The sequence below is a fragment of the Hemitrygon akajei genome, chromosome 4, assembly GCF_048418815.1.
Source record: "Hemitrygon akajei chromosome 4, sHemAka1.3, whole genome shotgun sequence".
Lineage (NCBI taxonomy): Eukaryota > Metazoa > Chordata > Chondrichthyes > Myliobatiformes > Dasyatidae > Hemitrygon > Hemitrygon akajei.
This window is the reverse complement of record NC_133127.1, coordinates 100,866,623-100,890,755: the sequence shown is the minus strand read 5'-3', so window position 1 is coordinate 100,890,755 and position 24,133 is coordinate 100,866,623. Positions and strand designations below refer to the sequence as shown.

At 47.0% G+C, this 24,133-nt stretch overlaps 1 protein-coding gene across 1 annotated transcript in view; it reads left to right on the top strand.

Annotated features, from left to right (window-relative positions):
- Nucleotides 1–24,133, top strand: part of ablim2 (actin binding LIM protein family, member 2) — a 381,429-nt gene that overhangs the window by 270,609 nt on the left and 86,687 nt on the right. The window lies entirely within an intron of this gene.

The window sequence follows — 24,133 nt, the reverse complement described above, 5'->3', positions numbered from 1 at the left end:
GATGTCAAAGGTTACAGGAAGAAGGCAAGGGAATGTAATTGAGAGGAAGAATAAATCAACTGTGATTGAATGACGGAGCAGATTTTGTGGGTTGAATGGTCTAATTCTGCTCCTATGCAATGTTCCCTCTAATTTTTAGTAGTCAGTATGGGCAAAAATCTTATGTTGTGCAAATTTTTTTCCTGTGACAAAAGTATGTGTGCACATGCCACAGTTTATGTAGGCTTACAAAATATTTGACATAAAACTGCACAGAATAACAACAAAATAACATACATATTTAAGTCACTCGGTTATTTTTTTCTCTCCCCTGTCTTTGGCATTTACCCATTCTTTGTAAATTCTATCTAGACTAGTAGAACTTCCATCCAATTGATAGGTTTTGATTCTCATTAACATATCCAAATGACATTCACCTAAATGGTTTCTCAGCTTGTTTTTGAGTTGATTCATTAGGCTAAAACCTCGCTCCCAGTCCGCACTGGATGCAAGAAAGGTTCCCCCAATGTCCATCAACTGTGCAAGGTCGCAAAACTTCATTTTGAAGTACAAATGCCACCATTTGAACAAAGTTTGAAATCAATTTGGATTTAATTTTTTCTTGCACAAAAAATTTGAAATCATTGAACTGTCTAACTATTACAGTATTTTCAGCTAGAAAATCATGATATTTTAAACATAAGGCATTAACTTGTTCATCGCCAAATGGGAAGTTTATGATATGAACACTGTACACCATAGATGGTTGCCGCCATGATGCAGCTGTACAAACCGGAACAGGAAAGGTGAGGTGACGTAAATTAGTGACGTTCATTGTGGTATTCGAAAAACTGACTAACTAGTTAACAGAAACATTTTGCCAAAAGATTATTTTCAATAAGTATAATTATTAATTACTACATTATTTTAGGTAACTAACTTTTCGTGTGCACATTAATTTCCTTTCTGTGCTGGTTGAAAAACGTGTGCGTGCACACACGCGCACAGCTTAGAGAGAACATAGCTCCTATGTCTTATGGTCTAATAAGAACAGGAAAGGCTACTCAATAGTTGTAGAAGGGAAAAATGTCTCAGGGCAATGAGCTTTCGTCAAAACATGAAAAGTTAGAGTTACATAGGTTTTAAGATGCAGAAAAAGGCAGAAAAGGAGAAGGAAAGAATACAGTCAGAAGACAACTGAGATTAAATGACAAAAATATATCAGTACAAGGAGTAATGGGAATGCATGTAGTAATATGGAGCAAGCAGACTAGCAAAGTTTCAACTGACAGAATAGATGAAATTGTAAGAAAAAAATGTTTGATGGAAATTTAAAATAATATACTGCTACTTTAAATAGTTGAAATCAGTGTCAAATCCAAAATGGTATCTTGTGCTAATTGGGAGAATGAGATACTGCTTCTGAAGTTGACATGGAACTTCTGTGGTGTGCATTTCTTGATTTTTTTTTAAACCAAAACAAAATCTTCCCTTTTAACAAATATTTATTTAAAAATCCTCTTCTCTTTAAACTCAGATTTATCAATTTGTAAGCATTAAAAGTGCTACTGGGAAAACATTTCAATTTAATTGGATCAAACTATAGTTAATGAGAATCACACAAAAATTTGCTTTTATTGTAGAATTGCTATTTTGGAGCATCAGGAGAATGTTTAGTTGAACAGGTGAGATAACCATATTCCGGGAACTTGCAACAAACTTTACAACCACAACTGGGAGGTATAATCAATAATGCAAAAGAGGATTTATGCTGTGATTACCAGCAATTCCAGATTGAACCTGGAGCAGAATCTGAAACTAGGTTGACTTCAATGGAGACTCTAAGATTGTGTAAAACAACCAAGTATATTATTTCTGTTCTGTTGAATGGGTTTAAAATATTTACATGTATTTGTTTTAGTTATGATGCAGTAACTTCCTTGACTTTATCATTTTTAAAAGTTATTGAATATCAGATGTATTCAAACACCATCTCTGGTGGATTTTACAGATGGTAAAGTAAAACCAAGGTTTGTTTGCCTGTCTATGGTTTGGGATATTCCAGAGACTTTTGTGTCCTTAATGTACCATTGGAGGCCTTCCTGTAGCTCAGACCATGCCACCGAGCTTCAGGAGACAGGTCCTCTCTTACTGGAGGTATTTTGAGAGAGTAATTTTATTTTGTCTGGAAGAACCTAAAGCTAGTAATTGCTGATTAAAAATAAGGTGTGGGCTATTTAACTCAGAGGTAAAATAATGTTCTTTCTCTGAGGACATGCGTATTTGGAGAAATTTTCTCAAAAGTTGGTAGAAGCAATTAAGTAGTGAAATTAAGTTTATAATGAGATCATCCAGGATCTAATTAAATGGTGGAGCAAGTTTATATGTTGTCAGGGAACCAAGATGAACCAATGACTGAGCAAAAGAGATCATGATTGAAAATTGCTTGAAGTGAATTGGGAGAATAAGATTAACTGTTGGATGTGGAAATCGCAGTGAGTGGCGAGGAGGTCAGGGGAAGAGGTATTACTTGTTGTTGGCAAGGGGGAAATTGAGCGGATAGGAATTGTTTATTAATCAAGAAACAGTTGAGGGAATTGTGATAATTTCGTGAGAGAGATCAGAAAGTTTGTGATTGGTGTGGGATGAGGTAAATTAGGAGAATTGTGATTGACTTTTGGTTGAGGGGAAACCAGCAACAAGACCTCAGATTGGGACAATGTTACGTTTCTTTTCATTTTTTATGCCGATAACATTAGATTCAGTTTCCATGAGTGTAGTGAGTGCTAATACCTTGTTGTCTTCATTTAATTTATATTGTAAGAATACAAATGGCTCAATTCACCTCTTTCAGTTTTAAGGTATATTACCTCTTGTTTGTCTAAGAATGTGAAATTGCTTGAACTTCTGTTTTGGGGAATTATAAAACTGTGCTGAGCAATTTAATTTGAATGCTAAATTTGGTTATGGGCAGGTAGAGAGGGCTCATTGTGCAGTTCATTGCCACCAGTCAAGGCTCTCAGTCTGAGAGAAGATGATACAATATTCTGTAACAGATAGCACATAGAAAATGTTGACATTACTGTCACTCTACTAGAGGCAGAGATTCTATCCAAATAATTGTATGTATGTCCTTCTGTAGAGTAGATGCATATAAACCCTGAAAATTAGGACAGTTATTTCTACATGGGCAAACCCATATTATTTAATGTATTACATTTGACATCAACATATAATGGTACAGAAAAAGGCTATTTGGCCAATTGAATCTATGCTATATGGAGCAATACAGTTAGTCACTTTTCTCTATTCTACTCCCATAGATTGGACTTGTATTTCCCTCAAGAGCCTATCCTTTGTTTTAGAGATACAGTGCAGAACAGCCGTTCTAGCCCACTAAGTCGTGTCACTCAGCAATGCACCAATTTAACTCTAGTCTAATTATGAGACAATTTACAATGACCAATTAACCTACTAACCGTTTCATCTTTGGACTGTGGGAGTTAACTGGAGCACCCAGAGGAAACCCACACACTTCACAAGAAGGAAATACAAACATCCTAATAGAGGATGCCGGAATTGAATTCTGAATTCTAACAACCGGAGCTGTAATAGCATCATACTAACCACTGCACTGCCATTCGCCTGGTTTCTTTTTGAAATCCTTGCTTCCCTTCACTTACACCAACCTCACAAGCAGCAAATTCCAAGTGATTACCCCCTACTATCTAAAAATGACCTCATGTTCTTGTGTTTCTTGCCAGAATTTTAAATTTCTGTGCTCCTTTCCTTTTACCGTCATCTATTGGGAATAGGTTTTGTTAAGAGTGCTAAACCAGCAAAAATCTTGTACACCTTCAGTCATTTCTCACCTTATCTTCCTTTACTTAGAGTTCAACAACTTAAAATTCTTCGATTTAAATTTGCAACAAAAATCAATCATCCAAGAACCTTTCAAATAAATCTCCTTTGTACCTTCTCAAGACCTTCAGATCCTTCTTAAAGTATCGTAAACACTGCACTACCAATCCAAGTTGCCACTTTTAAGGAACTATGAACCTTAGCCCCAAGGTCCCACTGTTCATCAGCACTTCATAACACTCCCAAAATACATCATGTCATAAATGTCAGGATTAAATTCCATTTGTCAACATTCCACCCAATTTTCCATCTGATTTACATCCTGCTGTACCTTAGACATTTTTCTCACTAGCCACAACACAACCATCTACAACTTACTAATCATGCTATCTACATTTGTATCCAAGTTCATAACACAATATTGCTAACAACTTAAGTCCCAGCAACTCTACCTGTAGTTCACCACATGTCACAGACTTTCAGTCAGAAAACTACTCTTCTACCATTACACCTACTTCCAATGACCAAGCCAATTGTGTAATAATTAGCCAGTTCATCTTGGATTCCATGTTCCTTCACCTTCTGGACCAGTCTACTGCAAGGGAACTTGACAATGTCTACCATCCTACCTCCGTTGTTCCCCTTAGTTACCTGCTAAAGAAAGTTCAGTCAAATAAGTACGGCAATATTTCCTTCACAGAAGGTGTTCAGCCCCTACCTTTCCAAATCCTGTCTCTTAAAATTTTTGCCACTAATTTCTCTGCCACAAACCTAAGCGTCTTGCTACCTGGTTTATCACCATTCCCCTTCTTAAATAAAGGAACAATTTTAGCTGTACACCAATCTACCACCTCTTTGGTGGCTAACACAGATGCAAAAATCTCTCTAGAACCCAGCCTATCTCCTCTTTTGCTTCCCATAGCACGATGGGATAAATCTCAACTGGCTCTGAAGACCTATCAACCTCATGCATCTTGAAACATCTAATACTTCTCTCCTCTGAACACTGACCTGCTCCATGTCCACTCACCCTTGTTGAGCTCTCTTTCTTGCTGAAAGCAGATGAGAAATACTCATGTAAGATCCAACCCTCACTTCCTGGTTCCACACATAATTTACTTCTTTGATCCCTAAAGGAATCCACTCTTTCCCTGAATATCTTCTTGCTTCTGATATTCTTACAGAATGTCTTTGGATTCTCCTCGCTGCAGATACATTAGGGACATTTAAGAAAATCTTAGATGAATGGAGGGCTGTGTAGGAAGGAAGGGTTAGATTGATCTTAGATTAGGTTAAAATGGTTGACACAACATCCTGGGCTTGAAGGACTTGTACTATGGAGTAGTCTGTTCTATGTTCTACACACTCTATCTCAAGAGACTCCTTTGATTCCAGTTACCTGCATCTGCCAAAAGATTCCTTTATTTTCCTTACCAAACATTCAATATACTTTTTCATCCAATTTTTCCTAATGCTATTATCTTTATCTTTCACCCTTACATGAATATGATGGCACTTGAGTCTTACTCTCTCTTAAAAGGCTCTCACTTGTCAAATGCAATTTTACCAGCAAGTATCTATCTGCTCCTCATCTGCTTTTACCAGATGTTATCCTTCACTATTGAAATGACAGCAAAGTGAGACTAGGCATAATGTCAATGATGGTGAAATAGCTCTCTTTATAAGACATAGGAGCAGAATTAGGCCATTTGGCCCATTGAGTTTGCTCTGCCATTCCATCACGTGACATTTCTTATCCCTCTCATTCCCATTATCTTGTCTTCTCCCCTTAATCTTTGACTCCCTGCCTTCAGGAACCTACTAACCTCTGCAGCCATCCACAGATTCATGACCCTCTGGCTAAAGGAAGTTTCTCCTCATCTCTGTTCTAAATGGATGTCCTTTTATTCTGAGGCCGTGCCCTGTGGTCCTATACTCCCCCACTATAGGAAACATTCTCTTCATGTCCACTTTATCTAGGCCTTTCAATATTCAATAGGTTTCATTAAATCTCCCTCATTCTTCTAAACTCCAGTGAGTACAAGCCTAGAGCCATTAAAAACTCCTCATACATTAACCTTTTCATTCCCAAAACCTCCTCAGAACCCTCTCCAATGCCAGCATATCCTTTCTTAGATAAGGGGCCCTAAATTGCTCATAATACTCCAAGTACTGTCTGACTAATGCTTTATAAAGCCTCAACATCACATCCTTATGCCTGTATTCTAGTCCTGTTGAAATGCTAACGTTGCATTAGCCTCCCTTACCACCATCTCAATCTGTAGTTTAACTTTTCCTGCACAAGGACTTCAAAGGCCCTTAGGATCTCCAATTTTTGAATTTTCTCCCTGCTTAGAAAAATAGTCTATGTCCTTATTCCTTCTACCAAAGAGCATAACCATACACTTCCCTAAACTATATTTCTTCTGCATTTCTTTGCCAATTCTTCCAGTCTGTCTAAGTCTTTCAGTAGACTTCCTCTTTCCTCAACAGTACCTGCCCCTCCACCTATCTTTGTATCATCTGCAAACTTGGCCGCAAAGCCATCAATTCTGTCATTCAAGTCATTGACATATAACATGAAGAGTAGCGGTCCTAACGATGACCCTGCACTGTCACTGGCAGCCAACCAGAAAAGGTGCCCTTTATTCCAACTCTTTGGCTCTTTACAGTCAGCCAATCTTCTATCCATGCTGATATTTTTCCTGTAATATCATGGACTCTTACCTTGTTTACTCATGTACAGCACCTTGTCAAAGGCTTCCTGAAAATCCAAGTAAACAACATCCACTGATGCTCCTTTGTCTATCCTGCTTGTCATTTTCTCAAAGAATTCAAACAGATTTGTTTGCCAAGATTTCCCCTTAGAATCATAACAAATTTGGCCTATTTTATCATGTCCCTCCAAGTGCCCCGAAAACTCATCCTTACCAACATCTTCCCAACCACTGAAGTCAGGCTAACTGGTTATCATTTCATTTCTTCTGTCTCCCTCCCTTCTTAAAGAGTGAAGTGACTTTTCCAGTCCTCTAAAACCAATCTAGAATCTAGTGATTCTTGAATGATCATTACCAATGTCTCTGCGTTTTCTTCAGCTAACTCTTTCATAACCCTGAGGTGTAGTCCATCTGGTCCAGTTGACTTATTTGCCTTCAGACCTTTCAGCTTCCCAAGCACCTACACTCATTTCTGCCCTCTAACGCTCTTGAATTACTGGCGTTCTGCTAGTGTCTTCCATAGTGAAGACTGACACAAAATACTTATTAAGTTCATCCACCATTTTTCATCCGCCATTCCTACCTCTCCAGTGTCATTTTGTTTAGTTTTCTGAGCCAGATTTGGTCTTGAATTAATTATTCCAACATATACTTCCTGATACAATTCCTGCTCATTGGCAGTCCTTTGGTTTGGATGATTAAGATTACTTGCTGTATGGTTAAGGTCCCAGATATCCTGTGGGGAATAGTATGTTGACTTCATTTCCTACTAACAACCATTTCCAATACTGTCTTTTAGAAATGAAATGGACAAAAGAAAGTCTAACAAATGGCAAACTTTGTTCGTTTGTGAGCTTCATTAACAACTACCTACAAATTTCTTTGAGTCTTTGAGGAAGATTTTTGATTTATAAAAATCAACACAAAATTTTAATTAGACAGCACTTATCTATAGAAAGATTTCATCGAATAATTATCATCAGTTGTCTATAAACCTTTTCATCTCAAGCTGTTTTACATTACATTATATAGAATGCAGTGACTGTTTCATTAGTCCTTTTAAGCCAGTAAGATTGTAGATTAAAGTACATTCAAGGCCCGAGATTTAATATGTTGCAGTGTTGGTCCAGTATTAAAAGAAGGGCATAGATATGTTGAAGTAGTTCAAAAATATTAGAGGTTTACTGGACTAACACATAGAATGGCTGGCTTATGTGGAAAGTGTGGACCAGCTAGGCTTGTATCTGTCACAGTTTAGAAGAAAGAAATGTTACTTACTTGAAATATAAAAGGTCTTGAGGAAATAACGTGGAGAATGTAAAGAATCCATTTCTTCTTGTTGGGCAATCTAGAGTTAGAGCTCGCTGATTTCAATATAAGGATCAACCATTTAAGAGAGAGAAGAGGTACTTTATTGGTCCTTTTGGAGGATTTGAAGGTGTATGGTGTATTGGCCTTCATCAATCATGGAATTGAATTTAGGAGCCGAGAGGTAATGTTACAGCTTATGTAGGACCCTGGTTAGACCCCACTTGGAGTACTGTGCTCAGTTCTGGTCGCCTCATTACAGGAAGGATGTGGAAGCCTAGAGGGTGCAGAGGAGATTTACAAGGATGTTACCTGGATTGGGGTGCTTGCCTTATGAGAATAGGTTGAGTGAACTGGGCCTTTTCTCCTTGGAGTGAAGGAGGGTGAGAGGTGACCTGATAGAGGTGTACAAGATGATGAGAGGCATTGATCGTGTGGATAGTCAGAGGCTTTTTCCCAGGGCTGAAATGGTTGCCACAAGAGGACACAGGTTTAAGGTGCTGGGGATTAGGTACAGAGGAGATGTCAGGGGTAAGTTTTTTACTCAGAGAGTGGTGGGTGCGTGGAATGGACTGCCAGCAATGGTGGTGGAGGTGGATACGATAGGGTCTTTTAAGAGGCTTTTAGATAGGTACATGGAGCTTAGTAAAATAGAGGGCTATGGGTAAGCCTAGTAATTTCTGAGGTAGGGACATGTTCAGCACAACTTTGTGGGCCTGTATTGTGCTGTAGGTTTTCTATGTTTCTATGTAAATATTTGGTGCTCTCTTCCACGAAGAATGAGGAAAACCGTCTCTAAGCCAGAGTTAGACAGATTGTTCCGAAGCAAGGGGAAATGGTTACTAGCAGTAAATGCACTAAATTATTTAATGGTGGAGAAGATTTGACTGGCCAAGTGGCCTAATCCTGCTCCTTATTTCTATCAACAGACAAAAGAGGCTTTAAACTAATGTGGCAGGGGGATGGGAACAAGTGCAGAGAGACAGAGGGGTGTAAAATGAGGGTAGAAGCAAAAAGTAGTAAGGTGAAAAGTAAAAGTGGCAGGCAGGCAAATCCAGTGCAAAAAGCAAAAAGAGTAACTTTTCAACATAATTGTATAAGGGCTAAGAGTGTTGTAAAAACTAGCCCTGAAGGCTTTGTGTGTCAATGTGAGGAGCATTCATAACAAGGCGGATGAATTGAATGTGCAGATAGTTATTAATGAATATGATATAGTCGGGATCACAGAGACATGGCTCCAGGGTGACCAAGGATGGGAGCTCAACATCCAGGGATATTCAATATTCAGGAGGGATAGACAGGAAAGAAAAGGAGGTGGGGTAGCATTGCTGGTTAGAGAGGAGATTAATGCAATAGAAAGGAAGGACTTTAGCCTGGAGGATGTGGAATCGATATGGGTAGAGCTGCATAACACTAAGGGGCAGAAAACGCTGGTGGGAGTTGTGTACAGGCCACCTAACAGTAGTAGTGAGGTTGGGGATGGCATTAAACAGAAAATTAGAAATGCGTGCAGTAAAGGAATAATAGTTATAATGGGTGACTTCAATCTACATATAGATTGGGTGAACCAAATTGGTAAGGGTGCTGAGGAAGAGGATTTCGTGGAATGTATGCGGGATGGTTTTCTGAACCAACATGTCGAGGAACCAACTAGAGAGCAGGCCATTCTAGATTGGGTATTGAGCAATGAGGAAGGGTTAGTTAGCAATCTTGTCATGCGAGGCCCCTTGGGTAAGAGTGACCATAATATGGTGGAATTCTTCATTAAGATGGAGAGTGACATAGTTAATTCAGAAACAAAGGTACTGAACTTAAAGAAGGGTAACTTTGAAGGTATGAGACGTGAATTAGCTAAGATAGACTGGCAAATGATACTTAAAGAGTTGACGGTAGATATGCAATGGCAATCATTTAAAGATCGCATGGATGAACTACAACAATTGATCATCCCAGTTTGGCAAAAGAATAAACCAGGGAAGGTAGTGCACCCGTGGCTGACAAGGGAAATTAGGGATAGTATCAAGTCCAAAGAAGAAACATATAAATTAGCAAAAAAAAGCGGCACACCTGAGAACTGGGAGAAATTCAGAGACCAGCAGAGGAGGAAAAAGGGCTTAATTAGGAAAGGAAAAAAAGATTATGAGAGAAAGCTGGCAGGGAACATAAAAATTGACTGTAAAAGCTTTTATAGATACGTGAAAAGAAAAAGATTGGTCAAGACAAATGTAGGTCCTTTAGAGTCAGAAACAGGTGAATTGATCATAGGGAACAAAGACATGGCAGACCAATTGAATAACTACTTTGGTTCTGTCTTCATTAAGGAGAACATCAATAATCTTCCGGAAATAGTAAGGGACCGAGGGTCTAGTGAGATGGAGGAACTGAGGGAAATACATGTTAGTAGGGAAGTGTTTTAGGTAAATTGAAGGGATTAAAGGCAGATAAACCCCCAGGGCCAGATGGTCTGCATCCCAGAGTGCTTAAGGAAGTAGCCCAAGAAATAGTGGATGCATTAGTGATAATTGTTCAAAACTCCTTAGATTCTGGATTAGTTCCTGAGGATTGGAGGGTGGCTAATGTAACCCCACTTTTTAAAAAAGGAGGGAGAGAGAAACCGGGGAATTAGTCTGACAACGGTGGTGGGGTAAATGCTAGAATCGGTTATCAAAGATGTGATAACAGCACAGTTGGAAAGAGGTGAAATCATCGGACAAAGTCAGCATGGATTTGTGAAAGGAAAATCATGTCTGACGAATCTTATAGAATTTTTTGAAGATGTAACTAGTAGAGTGAATGGGGAGAGCCAGTGGATGTGGTATATTTAGATTTTCAAAAGGCTTTTGACAAGGTCCCACACAGGAGATTAGTGTGCAAACTTAAAGCACACGGTATTGGGGGTATGGTATTGATGTGGATAGAGAATTGGTTGGCAGACAGGAAGCAAAGAGTGTGGGAGTAAATGGGACCTTTTCAGAATGGCAGGCAGTGACTAGTGGGGTACCACAAGGCTCAGTGCTGGGACCCCAGTTGTTTACAATATATATTAATGATTTAGGGGAGGGAATTAAATGCAGCATCTCCAAGTTTGCGGATGACACGAAGCTGGGCGGCAGTGTTAGCTGTGAGGAGGATGCTAAGAGGATGCAGGGTGACTTGATAGGTTAGGTGAGTGGGCAAATTCATGGCAGATGCAATTTAATGAGGATAAATGTGAGGTTATCCACTTTGGTTGCAAGAACAGGAAAACAGATTATTATCTGAATGGTGGCCGATTAGGAAAAGGGGAGATGCAACGAGACCTGGATGTCATTGTACACCAGTCATTGAAGGTGGGCATGCAGGTACAGCAGGCGGCGAAAAAGGCAAATGGTATGTTGGCATTCATAGCAAAAGGATTTGAGTACAGGAGCAGGGAGGTTCTACTGCAGTTGTACAAGGCCTTGGTGAGACCGCACTTAGAATATTGTGTGCAGTTTTGGTCCCCTAATCTGAGGAAAGACATTCTTGCCATAGAGGGAGTACAGAGAAGGTTCACCAGATTGATTCCTGGGATGGCAGGACTTTCATATAAGAAAGACTGGATCAACTAGGCTTATACTCACTGGAATTTAGAAGATTGAAGGGGGATCTTATTGAAATGTATAAAATTCTAAAGGGATTGGACAGGCTAGATGCAGGAAGATTGTTTCCGATGTTGGGGAAGTCCAGAACAAGGGGTCACAGTTTAAGGATAAAGGGGAAGCCTTTTGGGACCGAGATGAGGAAAAACTTCTTCACACAGAGAGTGGTGAATCTGTGGAATTCTCTGCCACAGGAAACAGTTGAGGCCGGTTCATTGGCTATATTTAAGAGGAAGTTAGATATGGCCCTTGTGGCTAAAGGGATCAGGGGTATGGAGAGAAAACAGGTTCAGGGTTCTGAGTTGGATGATCAGCCATGATCATACTGAATGGCGATGCAGGCTCGAAGAGCCAAATGGCCTACTCCTGCACCTATTTTCTATGTTTCTATAAAAGACTAAATTCTGGTATCTGGTGCAAAAAAAAAAATCCTGTTGGAAGAACTCAGCTGGTTGAGGGACATCTGTAAAGCCAAAGTGATAGTTGATGATTTAGGTCAAGACCTACATCAGGACTGATAGAAGAGGGAAGATAGCCAATATATAGATATTAGAGAAGGGCTAGTCTGTGATAGATGGATCCAGGTCAAGAATCAGATTAGCAGGAGTGTTGTGATAGAGGCTAGTAAGTGATTGGTGGAAACATAAGAAAAGAGAAAACAAAATTTGCTTGATAGAGCAGCTAGTAAATGGGATAATCAGTGCCTAGAAGGTAATTTGTCCTCAAAGTGAAGTTTCCAGTCTAGGATTTTTGAAATGACCACCTCCTTCAAAAATGCAAAAATACATTGTGAGAATATTTTTGACATCCTAGGTGAAGCCCTCACATGCATTTCTTCCATTCCTCGCACATCTGTTCTCATTTCCACCTCCTCAGAACAGAGAGAGTTCCTATATTCCTTATCTTTTCCTCTTCTAGCCTTTGTATCCAACATGTTGTACTTTCACTTCCACCAGTTCCAGTGGGATTCTGACATCTCCTCTTGTCCTCTTCCCCCCTCCTTCTGCTTCTTAAAAGGACCTCTTGTATCTCTTGATCAGCTAAACACTTCCCTTGCAACTACACAAGGTGCAACACTCCTGCAATTGTCCCTACAACTACACAAGGTGCAACACTCCTCCACTTGTCCCTGCAAGTACTATATGTTGCAACACCTCTGCACTTGTCCCTGCAACTACACAAGGTGCAGCGCTCCTGCACTTGTCCCTGCAACTACACAAGGTGCAGCGCTCCTGCACTTGTCCCTGCAACTACACAAGGTGCAGCGCTCCTCCACTTGTTCCTGCAACTACACAAGGTGCAGCGCTCCTCCACTTGTCCCTGCAACTACACAAGGTGCAGCACTCCTGCACTTGTCCCTGCAACTACACAAGGTGCAACACTCCTGCAATTGTCCCTGCAACTACACAAGGTGCAGCGCTCCTGCACTTGTCCCTGCAACTACACAAGGTGCAGCGCTCCTCCACTTGTCCCTGCAACTACACAAGGTGCAGCATTCCTCCACTTGTTCCTGCAACTACACAAGGTGCAGCGCTCCTCCACTTGTCCCTGCAACTACACAAGGTGCAGCATTCCTCCACTTGTTCCTGCAACTACACAAGGTGCAGCGCTCCTCCACTTGTCCCTGCAACTACACAAGGTGCAGCGCTCCTGCACTTGTCCCTGCAACTACACAAGGTGCAGCGCTCCTGCACTTGTCCCTGCAACTACACAAGGTGCAGCGCTCCTCCACTTGTTCCTGCAACTACACAAGGTGCAGCGCTCCTCCACTTGTCCCTGCAACTACACAAGGTGCAGCGCTCCTCCACTTGTTCCTGCAACTACACAAGGTGCAGCATTCCTCCACTTGTTCCTGCAACTACACAAGGTGCAGCGCTCCTCCACTTGTCCCTGCAACTACACAAGGTGCAGCACTCCTCCACTTGTCCCTGCAACTACACAAGGTGCAGCGCTCCTCCACTTGTCCCTGCAACTACACAAGGTGCAGCGCTCCTCCACTTGTCCCTGCAACTACACAAGGTGCAGCGCTCCTCCACTTGTTCCTGCAACTACACAAGGTGCAGCATTCCTCCACTTGTTCCTGCAACTACACAAGGTGCAGCGCTCCTCCACTTGTTCCTGCAACTACACAAGGTGCAGCGCTCCTCCACTTGTTCCTGCAACTACACAAGGTGCAGCGCTCCTCCACTTGTCCCTGCAACAACACAAGGTGCAGCGCTCCTGCACTTGTCCCTGCAACTACACAAGGTGCAGCACTCCTCCACTTGTTCCTGCAACTACACAAGGTGCAACACTCCTGCAATTGTCCCTGCAACTACACAAGGTGCAGCGCTCCTGCACTTGTCCCTGCAACTACACAAGGTGCAGCGCTCCTCCACTTGTTCCTGCAACTACACAAGGTGCAGCGCTCCTCCACTTGTCCCTGCAACTACACAAGGTGCAGCGCTCCTCCACTTGTTCCTGCAACTACACAAGGTGCAGCATTCCTCCACTTGTTCCTGCAACTACACAAGGTGCAGCGCTCCTCCACTTGTCCCTGCAACTACACAAGGTGCAGCACTCCTCCACTTGTCCCTGCAACTACACAAGGTGCAGCGCTCCTCCACTTGTCCCTGCAACTACACAAGGTGCAGCGCTCCTCCACTTGTCCCTGCAACTACACAAGGTGCAGCATTCCTCCACTTGTTCCTGCAACTACACAAGGTGCAGTATTCCTCCACTTGTCCCTGCAACTACACAAGGTGCAGCGCTCCTTCACTTGTCCCTGCAACTACACAAGGTGCAGCGCTCCTCCACTTGTTCCTGCAACTACACAAGGTGCAGCATTCCTCCACTTGTTCCTGCAACTACACAAGGTGCAGCGCTCCTCCACTTGTCCCTGCAACTACACAAGGTGCAGCGCTCCTCCACTTGTTCCTGCAACTACACAAGGTGCAGCGTTCCTCCACTTGTTCCTGCAACTACACAAGGTGCAGCGCTCCTCCACTTGTTCCTGCAACTACACAAGGTGCAGCATTCCTCCACTTGTCCCTGCAACTACACAAGGTGCAGCGCTCCTCCACTTGTTCCTGCAACTACACAAGGTGCAGCATTCCTCCACTTGTTCCTGCAACTACACAAGGTGCAGCGCTCCTCCACTTGTCCCTGCAACTACACAAGGTGCAGCGCTCCTCCACTTGTTCCTGCAACTACACAAGGTGCAGCATTCCTCCACTTGTTCCTGCAACTACACAAGGTGCAGCGCTCCTCCACTTGTCCCTGCAACTACACAAGGTGCAGCGCTCCTCCACTTATTCCTGCAACTACACAAGGTGCAGCATTCCTCCACTTGTTCCTGCAACTACACAAGGTGCAGCATTCCTCCACTTGTTCCTGCAACTACACAAGGTGCAGCGCTCCTCCACTTGTCCCTGCAACTACACAAGGTGCAGCGCTCCTCCACTTGTCCCTGCAACTACACAAGGTGCAGCGCTCCTCCACTTGTTCCTGCAACTACACAAGGTGCAGCATTCCTCCACTTGTTCCTGCAACTACACAAGGTGCAGCGCTCCTCCACTAGTTCCTGCAACTACACAAGGTGCAATTGTCCCTGCAACTACACAAGGTGCAGCGCTCCTCCACTTGTTCCTGCAACTACACAATGTGCAACACTCCTGCAATTGTCCCTGCAACTACACAAGGTGCAGCGCTCCTGCACTTGTCCCTGCAACTACACAAGGTGCAGCGCTCCTCCACTTGTTCCTGCAACTACACAATGTGCAGCATTCCTCCACTTGTTCCTGCAACTACACAAGGTGCAGCGCTCCTCCACTTGTTCCTGCAACTACACAAGGTGCAGCGCTCCTCCACTTGTCCCTGCAACTACACAAGGTGCAGCGCTCCTGCACTTGTCCCTGCAACTACACAAGGTGCAGCGCTCCTCCACTTGTTCCTGCAACTACACAAGGTGCAACACTCCTGCAATTGTCCCTGCAACTACACAAGGTGCAGCGCTCCTGCACTTGTCCCTGCAACTACACAAGGTGCAGCGCTCCTCCACTTGTTCCTGCAACTACACAAGGTGCAGCGCTCCTCCACTTGTCCCTGCAACTACACAAGGTGCAGCGCTCCTCCACTTGTTCCTGCAACTACACAAGGTGCAGCGCTCCTCCACTTGTCCCTGCAACTACACAAGGTGCAGCACTCCTCCACTTGTCCCTGCAACTACACAAGGTGCAGCGCTCCTCCACTTGTCCCTGCAACTACACAAGGTGCAGCGCTCCTCCACTTGTCCCTGCAACTACACAAGGTGCAGCGCTCCTCCACTTGTTCCTGCAACTACACAAGGTGCAGCATTCCTCCACTTGTTCCTGCAACTACACAAGGTGCAGCATTCCTCCACTTGTTCCTGCAACTACACAAGGTGCAGCGCTCCTCCACCTGTCCCTGCAACTACACAAGGTGCAGCGCTCCTCCACTTGTCCCTGCAACTACACAAGGTGCAGCGCTCCTCCACTTGTTCCTGCAACTACACAAGGTGCAGCGCTCCTCCACTTGTTCCTGCAACTACACAAGGTGCAGCATTCCTCCACTTGTTCCTGCAACTACACAAGGTGCAGCATTCCTCCACTTGTTCCTGCAACTACACAAGGTGCAGCGCTCCTCCACTTGTTCCTGCAACTACACAAGGTGCAATTGTCCCTGCAACTACACAAAGTGCAGCGCTCCTCCACTTGTTCCTGCAACTACACAAGGTGCAACACTCCTGCAATTGTCCCTGCAACTACACAAGGTGCAGCGCTCCTGCACTTGTCCCTGCAACTACACAAGTTGCAGCGCTCCTCCACTTGTTCCTGCAACTACACAAGGTGCAGCATTCCTCCACTTGTTCCTGCAACTACACAAGGTGCAGCGCTCCTCCACTTGTTCCTGCAACTACACAAGGTGCAGCGCTCCTCCACTTGTCCCTGCAACTACACAAGGTGCAGCGCTCCTCCACTTGTCCCTGCAACTACACAAGGTGCAGCGCTCCTGCACTTGTCCCTGCAACTACACAAGGTGCAGCGCTCCTGCACTTGTCCCTGCAACTACACAAGGTGCAGCGCTCCTCCACTTGTTCCTGCAACTACACAAGGTGCAGCATTCCTCCACTTGTTCCTGCAACTACACAAGGTGCAGCGCTCCTCCACTTGTCCCTGCAACTACACAAGGTGCAGCGCTCCTGCACTTGTCCCTGCAACTACACAAGGTGCAGCGCTCCTCCACTTGTCCCTGCAACTACACAAGGTGCAGCGCTCCTGCACTTGTCCCTGCAACTACACAAGGTGCAGCGCTCCTCCACTTGTCCCTGCAACTACACAAGGTGCAGCGCTCCTCCACTTGTCCCTGCAACTACACAAGGTGCAGCGCTCCTCCACTTGTCCCTGCAACTACACAAGGTGCAGCGGTCCTCCACTTGTTCCTGCAACTACACAAGGTGCAGCATTCCTCCACTTGTTCCTGCAACTACACAAGGTGCAACGCTCCTCCACTTGTTCCTGCAACTACACAAGGTGCAACACTCCTGCAATTGTCCCTGCAACTACACAAGGTGCAGCGCTCCTCCACTTGTTCCTGCAACTACACAAGGTGCAGCGCTCCTCCACTTGTCCCTGCAACTACACAAGGTGCAGCGCTCCTCCACTTGTCCCTGCAACTACACAAGGTGCAGCGCTCCTCCACTTGTCCCTGCAACTACACAAGGTGCAGCGCTGCTCCACTTGTCCCTGCAACTGCACAAGGTGCAGCGCTCCTCCACTTGTCCCTGCAACTACACAAGGTGCAACACTCCTGCAATTGTCCCTGCAACTACACAAGGTGCAGCGCTCCTGCACTTGTCCCTGCAACTACACAAGGTGCAGCGCTCCTCCACTTGTCCCTGCAACTACACAAGGTGCAGCATTCCTCCACTTGTTCCTGCAACTACACAAGGTGCAGCGCTCCTCCACTTGTCCCTGCAACTACACAAGGTGCAGCATTCCTCCACTTGTACCTGCAACTACACAAGGTGCAGCGCTCCTCCACTTGTCCCTGCAACTACACAAGGTGCAGCACTCCTCCACTTGTCCCTGCAACTACACAAGGTGCAGCGCTCCTCCACTTGTCCCTGCAACTACACAAGGTGCAGCGCTCCTCCACTTGTCCCTGCAACTACACAAGGTGCAGCGCTCCTCCACTTGTCCCTGCAACTACACAAGGTGCAGCGCTCCTCCACTTGTCCCTGCAACTACACAAGGTGCAGCGCTCCTCCACTTGTTCCTGCAACTACACAAGGTGCAGCATTCCTCCACTTGTTCCTGCAACTACACAAGGTGCAGCATTCCTCCACTTGTTCCTGCAACTACACAAGGTGCAGCGCTCCTCCACTTGTCCCTGCAACTACACAAGGTGCAGCGCTCCTCCACTTGTCCCTGCAACTACACAAGGTGCAGCGCTCCTCCACTTGTTCCTGCAACTACACAAGGTGCAGCGCTCCTCCACTTGTTCCTGCAACTACACAAGGTGCAGCATTCCTCCACTTGTTCCTGCAACTACACAAGGTGCAGCATTCCTCCACTTGTTCCTGCAACTACACAAGGTGCAGCGCTCCTCCACTTGTTCCTGCAACTACACAAGGTGCAATTGTCCCTGCAACTACACAAGGTGCAGCGCTCCTCCACTTGTTCCTGCAACTACACAAGGTGCAACACTCCTGCAATTGTCCCTGCAACTACACAAGGTGCAGCGCTCCTGCACTTGTCCCTGCAACTACACAAGTTGCAGCGCTCCTCCACTTGTTCCTGCAACTACACAAGGTGCAGCATTCCTCCACTTGTTCCTGCAACTACACAAGGTGCAGCGCTTCTCCACTTGTTCCTGCAACTACACAAGGTGCAGCGCTCCTCCACTTGTCCCTGCAACTACACAAGGTGCAGCACTCCTCCACTTGTCCCTGCAACTACACAAGGTGCAGCGCTCCTCCACTTGTCCCTGCAACTACACAAGGTGCAGCGCTCCTCCACTTGTCCCTGCAACTACACAAGGTGCAGCGCTCCTCCACTTGTTCCTGCAACTACACAAGGTGCAGCGCTCCTCCACTTGTCCCTGCAACTACACAAGGTGCAGCGCTCCTCCACTTGTCCCTGCAACTACACAAGGTGCAGCGCTCCTCCACTTGTTCCTGCAACTACACAAGGTGCAGCATTCCTCCACTTGTTCCTGCAACTACACAAGGTGCAGCGCTCCTCCACTTGTTCCTGCAACTACACAAGGTGCAGCGCTCCTCCACTTGTCACTGCAACTACACAAGGTGCAGCGCTCCTCCACTTGTTCCTGCAACTACACAAGGTGCAGCGCTCCTCCACTTGTTCCTGCAACTACACAAGGTGCAGCGCTCCTCCACTTGTCCCTGCAACTACACAAGGTGCAGCGCTCCTCCACTTGTCCCTGCAACTACACAAGGTGCAGCGCTCCTGCACTTGTCCCTGCAACTACACAAGGTGCAGCGCTCCTCCACTTGTCCCTGCAACTACACAAGGTGCAGCGCTCCTCCACTTGTCCCTGCAACTACACAAGGTGCAGCGCTCCTCCACTTGTTCCTGCAACTACACAAGGTGCAGCGCTCCTCCACTTGTCCCTGCAACTACACAAGGTGCAGCGCTCCTGCACTTGTCCCTGCAACTACACAAGGTGCAGCGCTCCTCCACTTGTCCCTGCAACTACACAAGGTGCAGCGCTCCTGCACTTGTCCCTGCAACTACACAAGGTGCAGCGCTCCTCCACTTGTCCCTGCAACTACACAAGGTGCAGCGCTCCTCCACTTGTCCCTGCAACTACACAAGGTGCAGCGCTCCTCCACTTGTCCCTGCAACTACACAAGGTGCAGCGGTCCTCCACTTGTTCCTGCAACTACACAAGGTGCAGCATTCCTCCACTTGTTCCTGCAACTACACAAGGTGCAACGCTCCTCCACTTGTTCCTGCAACTACACAAGGTGCAACACTCCTGCAATTGTCCCTGCAACTACACAAGGTGCAGCGCTCCTCCACTTGTTCCTGCAACTACACAAGGTGCAGCGCTCCTCCACTTGTCCCTGCAACTACACAAGGTGCAGCGCTCCTCCACTTGTCCCTGCAACTACACAAGGTGCAGCGCTCCTCCACTTGTCCCTGCAACTACACAAGGTGCAGCGCTGCTCCACTTGTCCCTGCAACTACACAAGGTGCAGCGCTCCTCCACTTGTCCCTGCAACTACACAAGGTGCAACACTCCTGCAATTGTCCCTGCAACTACACAAGGTGCAGCGCTCCTGCACTTGTCCCTGCAACTACACAAGGTGCAGCGCTCCTCCACTTGTCCCTGCAACTACACAAGGTGCAGCATTCCTCCACTTGTTCCTGCAACTACACAAGGTGCAGCGCTCCTCCACTTGTCCCTGCAACTACACAAGGTGCAGCATTCCTCCACTTGTTCCTGCAACTACACAAGGTGCAGCGCTCCTCCACTTGTCCCTGCAACTACACAAGGTGCAGCGCTCCTGCACTTGTCCCTGCAACTACACAAGGTGCAGCGCTCCTCCACTTGTTCCTGCAACTACACAAGGTGCAGCATTCCTCCACTTGTTCCTGCAACTACACAAGGTGCAGCGCTCCTCCACTTGTCCCTGCAACTACACAAGGTGCAGCGCTCCTGCACTTGTCCCTGCAACTACACAAGGTGCAGCGCTCCTCCACTTGTCCCTGCAACTACACAAGGTGCAGCGCTCCTGCACTTGTCCCTGCAACTACACAAGGTGCAGCGGTCCTCCACTTGTTCCTGCAACTACACAAGGTGCAGCGCTCCTCCACTTGTTCCTGCAACTACACAAGGTGCAGCATTCCTCCACTTGTTCCTGCAACTACACAAGGTGCAACGCTCCTCCACTTGTTCCTGCAACTACACAAGGTGCAACACTCCTGCAATTGTCCCTGCAACTACACAAGGTGCAGCGCTCCTGCACTTGTCCCTGCAACTACACAAGGTGCAGCGCTCCTCCACTTGTTCCTGCAACTACACAAGGTGCAACACTCCTGCAATTGTCCCTGCAACTACACAAGGTGCAGCGCTCCTGCAATTGTCCCTGCAACTACACAAGGTGCAGCGCTCCTGCACTTGTCCCTGCAACTACACAAGGTGCAGCGCTCCTCCACTTGTTCCTGCAACTACACAAGATGCAGCGCTCCTCCACTTGTCCCTGCAACTACACAAGGTGCAGCGCTCCTCCACTTGTTCCTGCAACTACACAAGGTGCAGCGCTCCTCCACTTGTCCCTGCAACTACACAAGGTGCAGCGCTCCTCCACTTGTCCCTGCAACTACACAAGGTGCAGCGCTCCTCCACTTGTTCCTGCAACTACACAAGGTGCAGCGCTCCTCCACTTGTTCCTGCAACTACACAAGGTGCAGCGCTCCTCCACTTGTCCCTGCAACTACACAAGGTGCAGCGCTCCTCCACTTGTCCCTTCAACTACACAAGGTGCAGCGCTCCTCCACTTGTTCCTGCAACTATACAAGGTGCAGCGCTCCTCCACTTGTCCCTGCAACTACACAAGGTGCAGCGCTCCTCCACTTGTCCCTGCAACTACACAAGGTGCAGCGCTCCTCCACTTGTCCCTGCAACTACACAAGGTGCAGCGCTCCTCCACTTGTCCCTGCAACTACACAAGGTGCAGCGCTCCTCCACTTGTCACTGCAACTACACAAGGTGCAGCGCTCCTCCACTTGTCACTGCAACTACACAAGGTGCAGCGCTCCTCCACTTGTCCCTGCAACTACACAAGGTGCAGCGCTCCTCCACTTGTCCCTGCAACTACACAAGGTGCAGCGCTCCTCCACTTGTCCCTGCAACTACACAAGGTGCAGCGCTCCTCCACTTGTCCCTGCAACTACACAAGGTGCAGCGCTCCTCCACTTGTCCCTGCAACTACACAAGGTGCAGCATTCCTCCACTTGTTCCTGCAACTACACAAGGTGCAGCGCTCCTCCACTTGTCCCTGCAACTACACAAGGTGCAGCGCTCCTCCACTTGTTCCTGCAACTACACAAGGTGCAGCGCTCCTGCACTTGTCCCTGCAACTACACAAGGTGCAGCGGTCCTCCACTTGTTCCTGCAACTACACAAGGTGCAGCGCTCCTCCACTTGTCGCTGCAACTACACAAGGTGCAGCGCTCCTCCACTTGTCCCTGCAACTACACAAGGTGCAGCGCTCCTCCACTTGTCCCTGCAACTACACAAGGTGCAGCGCTGCTCCACTTGTCCCTGCAACTACACAAGGTGCAGCGCTCCTCCACTTGTCCCTGCAACTACACAAGGTGCAACACTCCTGCAATTGTCCCTGCAACTACACAAGGTGCAGCGCTCCTGCACTTGTCCCTGCAACTACACAAGGTGCAGCGCTCCTGCACTTGTCCCTGCAACTACACAAGGTGCAGCGCTCCTCCACTTGTTCCTGCAACTACACAAGGTGCAGCATTCCTCCACTTGTTCCTGCAACTACACAAGGTGCAGCGCTCCTCCACTTGTCCCTGCAACTACACAAGGTGCAGCGCTCCTGCACTTGTCCCTGCAACTACACAAGGTGCAGCGCTCCTCCACTTGTCCCTGCAACTACACAAGGTGCAGCGCTCCTGCACTTGTCCCTGCAACTACACAAGGTGCAGCGGTCCTCCACTTGTTCCTGCAACTACACAAGGTGCAGCATTCCTCCACTTGTCATGCAACTACACAAGGTGCAACGCTCCTCCACTTGTTCCTGCAACTACACAAGGTGCAACACTCCTGCAATTGTCCCTGCAACTACACAAGGTGCAGCGCTCCTCCACTTGTCCCTGCAACTACACAAGGTGCAGCGCTCCTCCACTTGTCCCTGCAACTACACAAGGTGCAGCGCTCCTCCACTTGTCCCTGCAACTACACAAGGTGCAGCGCTCCTCCACTTGTCCCTGCAACTACACAAGGTGCAGCGCTGCTCCACTTGTCCCTGCAACTACACAAGGTGCAGCGCTCCTCCACTTGTCCCTGCAACTACACAAGGTGCAACACTCCTGCAATTGTCCCTGCAACTACACAAGGTGCAGCGATCCTGCACTTGTCCCTGCAACTACACAAGGTGCAGCGCTCCTCCACTTGTCCCTGCAACTACACAAGGTGCAGCATTCCTCCACTTGTTCCTGCAACTACACAAGGTGCAGCGCTCCTCCACTTGTCCCTGCAACTACACAAGGTGCAGCATTCCTCCACTTGTTCCTGCAACTACACAAGGTGCAGCGCTCCTCCACTTGTCCCTGCAACTACACAAGGTGCAGCGCTCCTGCACTTGTCCCTGCAACTACACAAGGTGCAGCGCTCCTCCACTTGTTCCTGCAACTACACAAGGTGCAGCATTCCTCCACTTGTTCCTGCAACTACACAAGGTGCAGCGCTCCTCCACTTGTCCCTGCAACTACACAAGGTGCAGCGCTCCTGCACTTGTCCCTGCAACTACACAAGGTGCAGCGCTCCTCCACTTGTTCCTGCAACTACACAAGGTGCAGCGCTCCTCCACTTGTCCCTGCAACTACACAAGGTGCAGCGCTCCTCCACTTGTTCCTGCAACTACACAAGGTGCAGCATTCCTCCACTTGTTCCTGCAACTACACAAGGTGCAACGCTCCTCCACTTGTTCCTGCAACTACACAAGGTGCAACACTCCTGCAATTGTCCCTGCAACTACACAAGGTGCAGCGCTCCTGCACTTGTCCCTGCAACTACACAAGGTGCAGCGGTCCTCCACTTGTTCCTGCAACTACACAAGGTGCAGCGCTCCTGCACTTGTCCCTGCAACTACACAAGGTGCAGCGCTCCTGCACTTGTCCCTGCAACTACACAAGGTGCAACACTCCTGCAATTGTCCCTGCAACTACACAAGGTGCAGCGCTCCTGCACTTGTCCCTGCAACTACACAAGGTGCAGCGCTCCTGCACTTGTCCCTGCAACTACACAAGGTGCAGCGCTCCTCCACTTGTTCCTGCAACTACACAAGGTGCAGCATTCCTCCACTTGTTCCTGCAACTACACAAGGTGCAGCACTCCTCCACTTGTCCCTGCAACTACACAAGGTGCAGCGCTCCTGCACTTGTCCCTGCAACTACACAAGGTGCAGCATTCCTCCACTTGTCCCTGCAACTACACAAGGTGCAGCGCTCCTCCAATTGTCCCTGCAACTACACAAGGTGCAGCGCTCCTGCAATTGTCCCTGCAACTACACAAGGTGCAGCGGTCCTCCACTTGTTCCTGCAACTACACAAGGTGCAGCATTCCTCCACTTGTTCCTGCAACTACACAAGGTGCAACGCTCCTCCACTTGTTCCTGCAACTACACAAGGTGCAACACTCCTGCAATTGTCCCTGCAACTACACAAGGTGCAGCGCTCCTCCACTTGTTCCTGCAACTACACAAGGTGCAGCGCTCCTCCACTTGTTCCTGCAACTACACAAGGTGCAGCGCTCCTCCACTTGTCCCTGCAACTACACAAGGTGCAGCGCTCCTCCACTTGTCCCTGCAACTACACAAGGTGCAGCGCTCCTCCACTTGTCCCTGCAACTACACAAGGTGCAGCGCTGCTCCACTTGTCC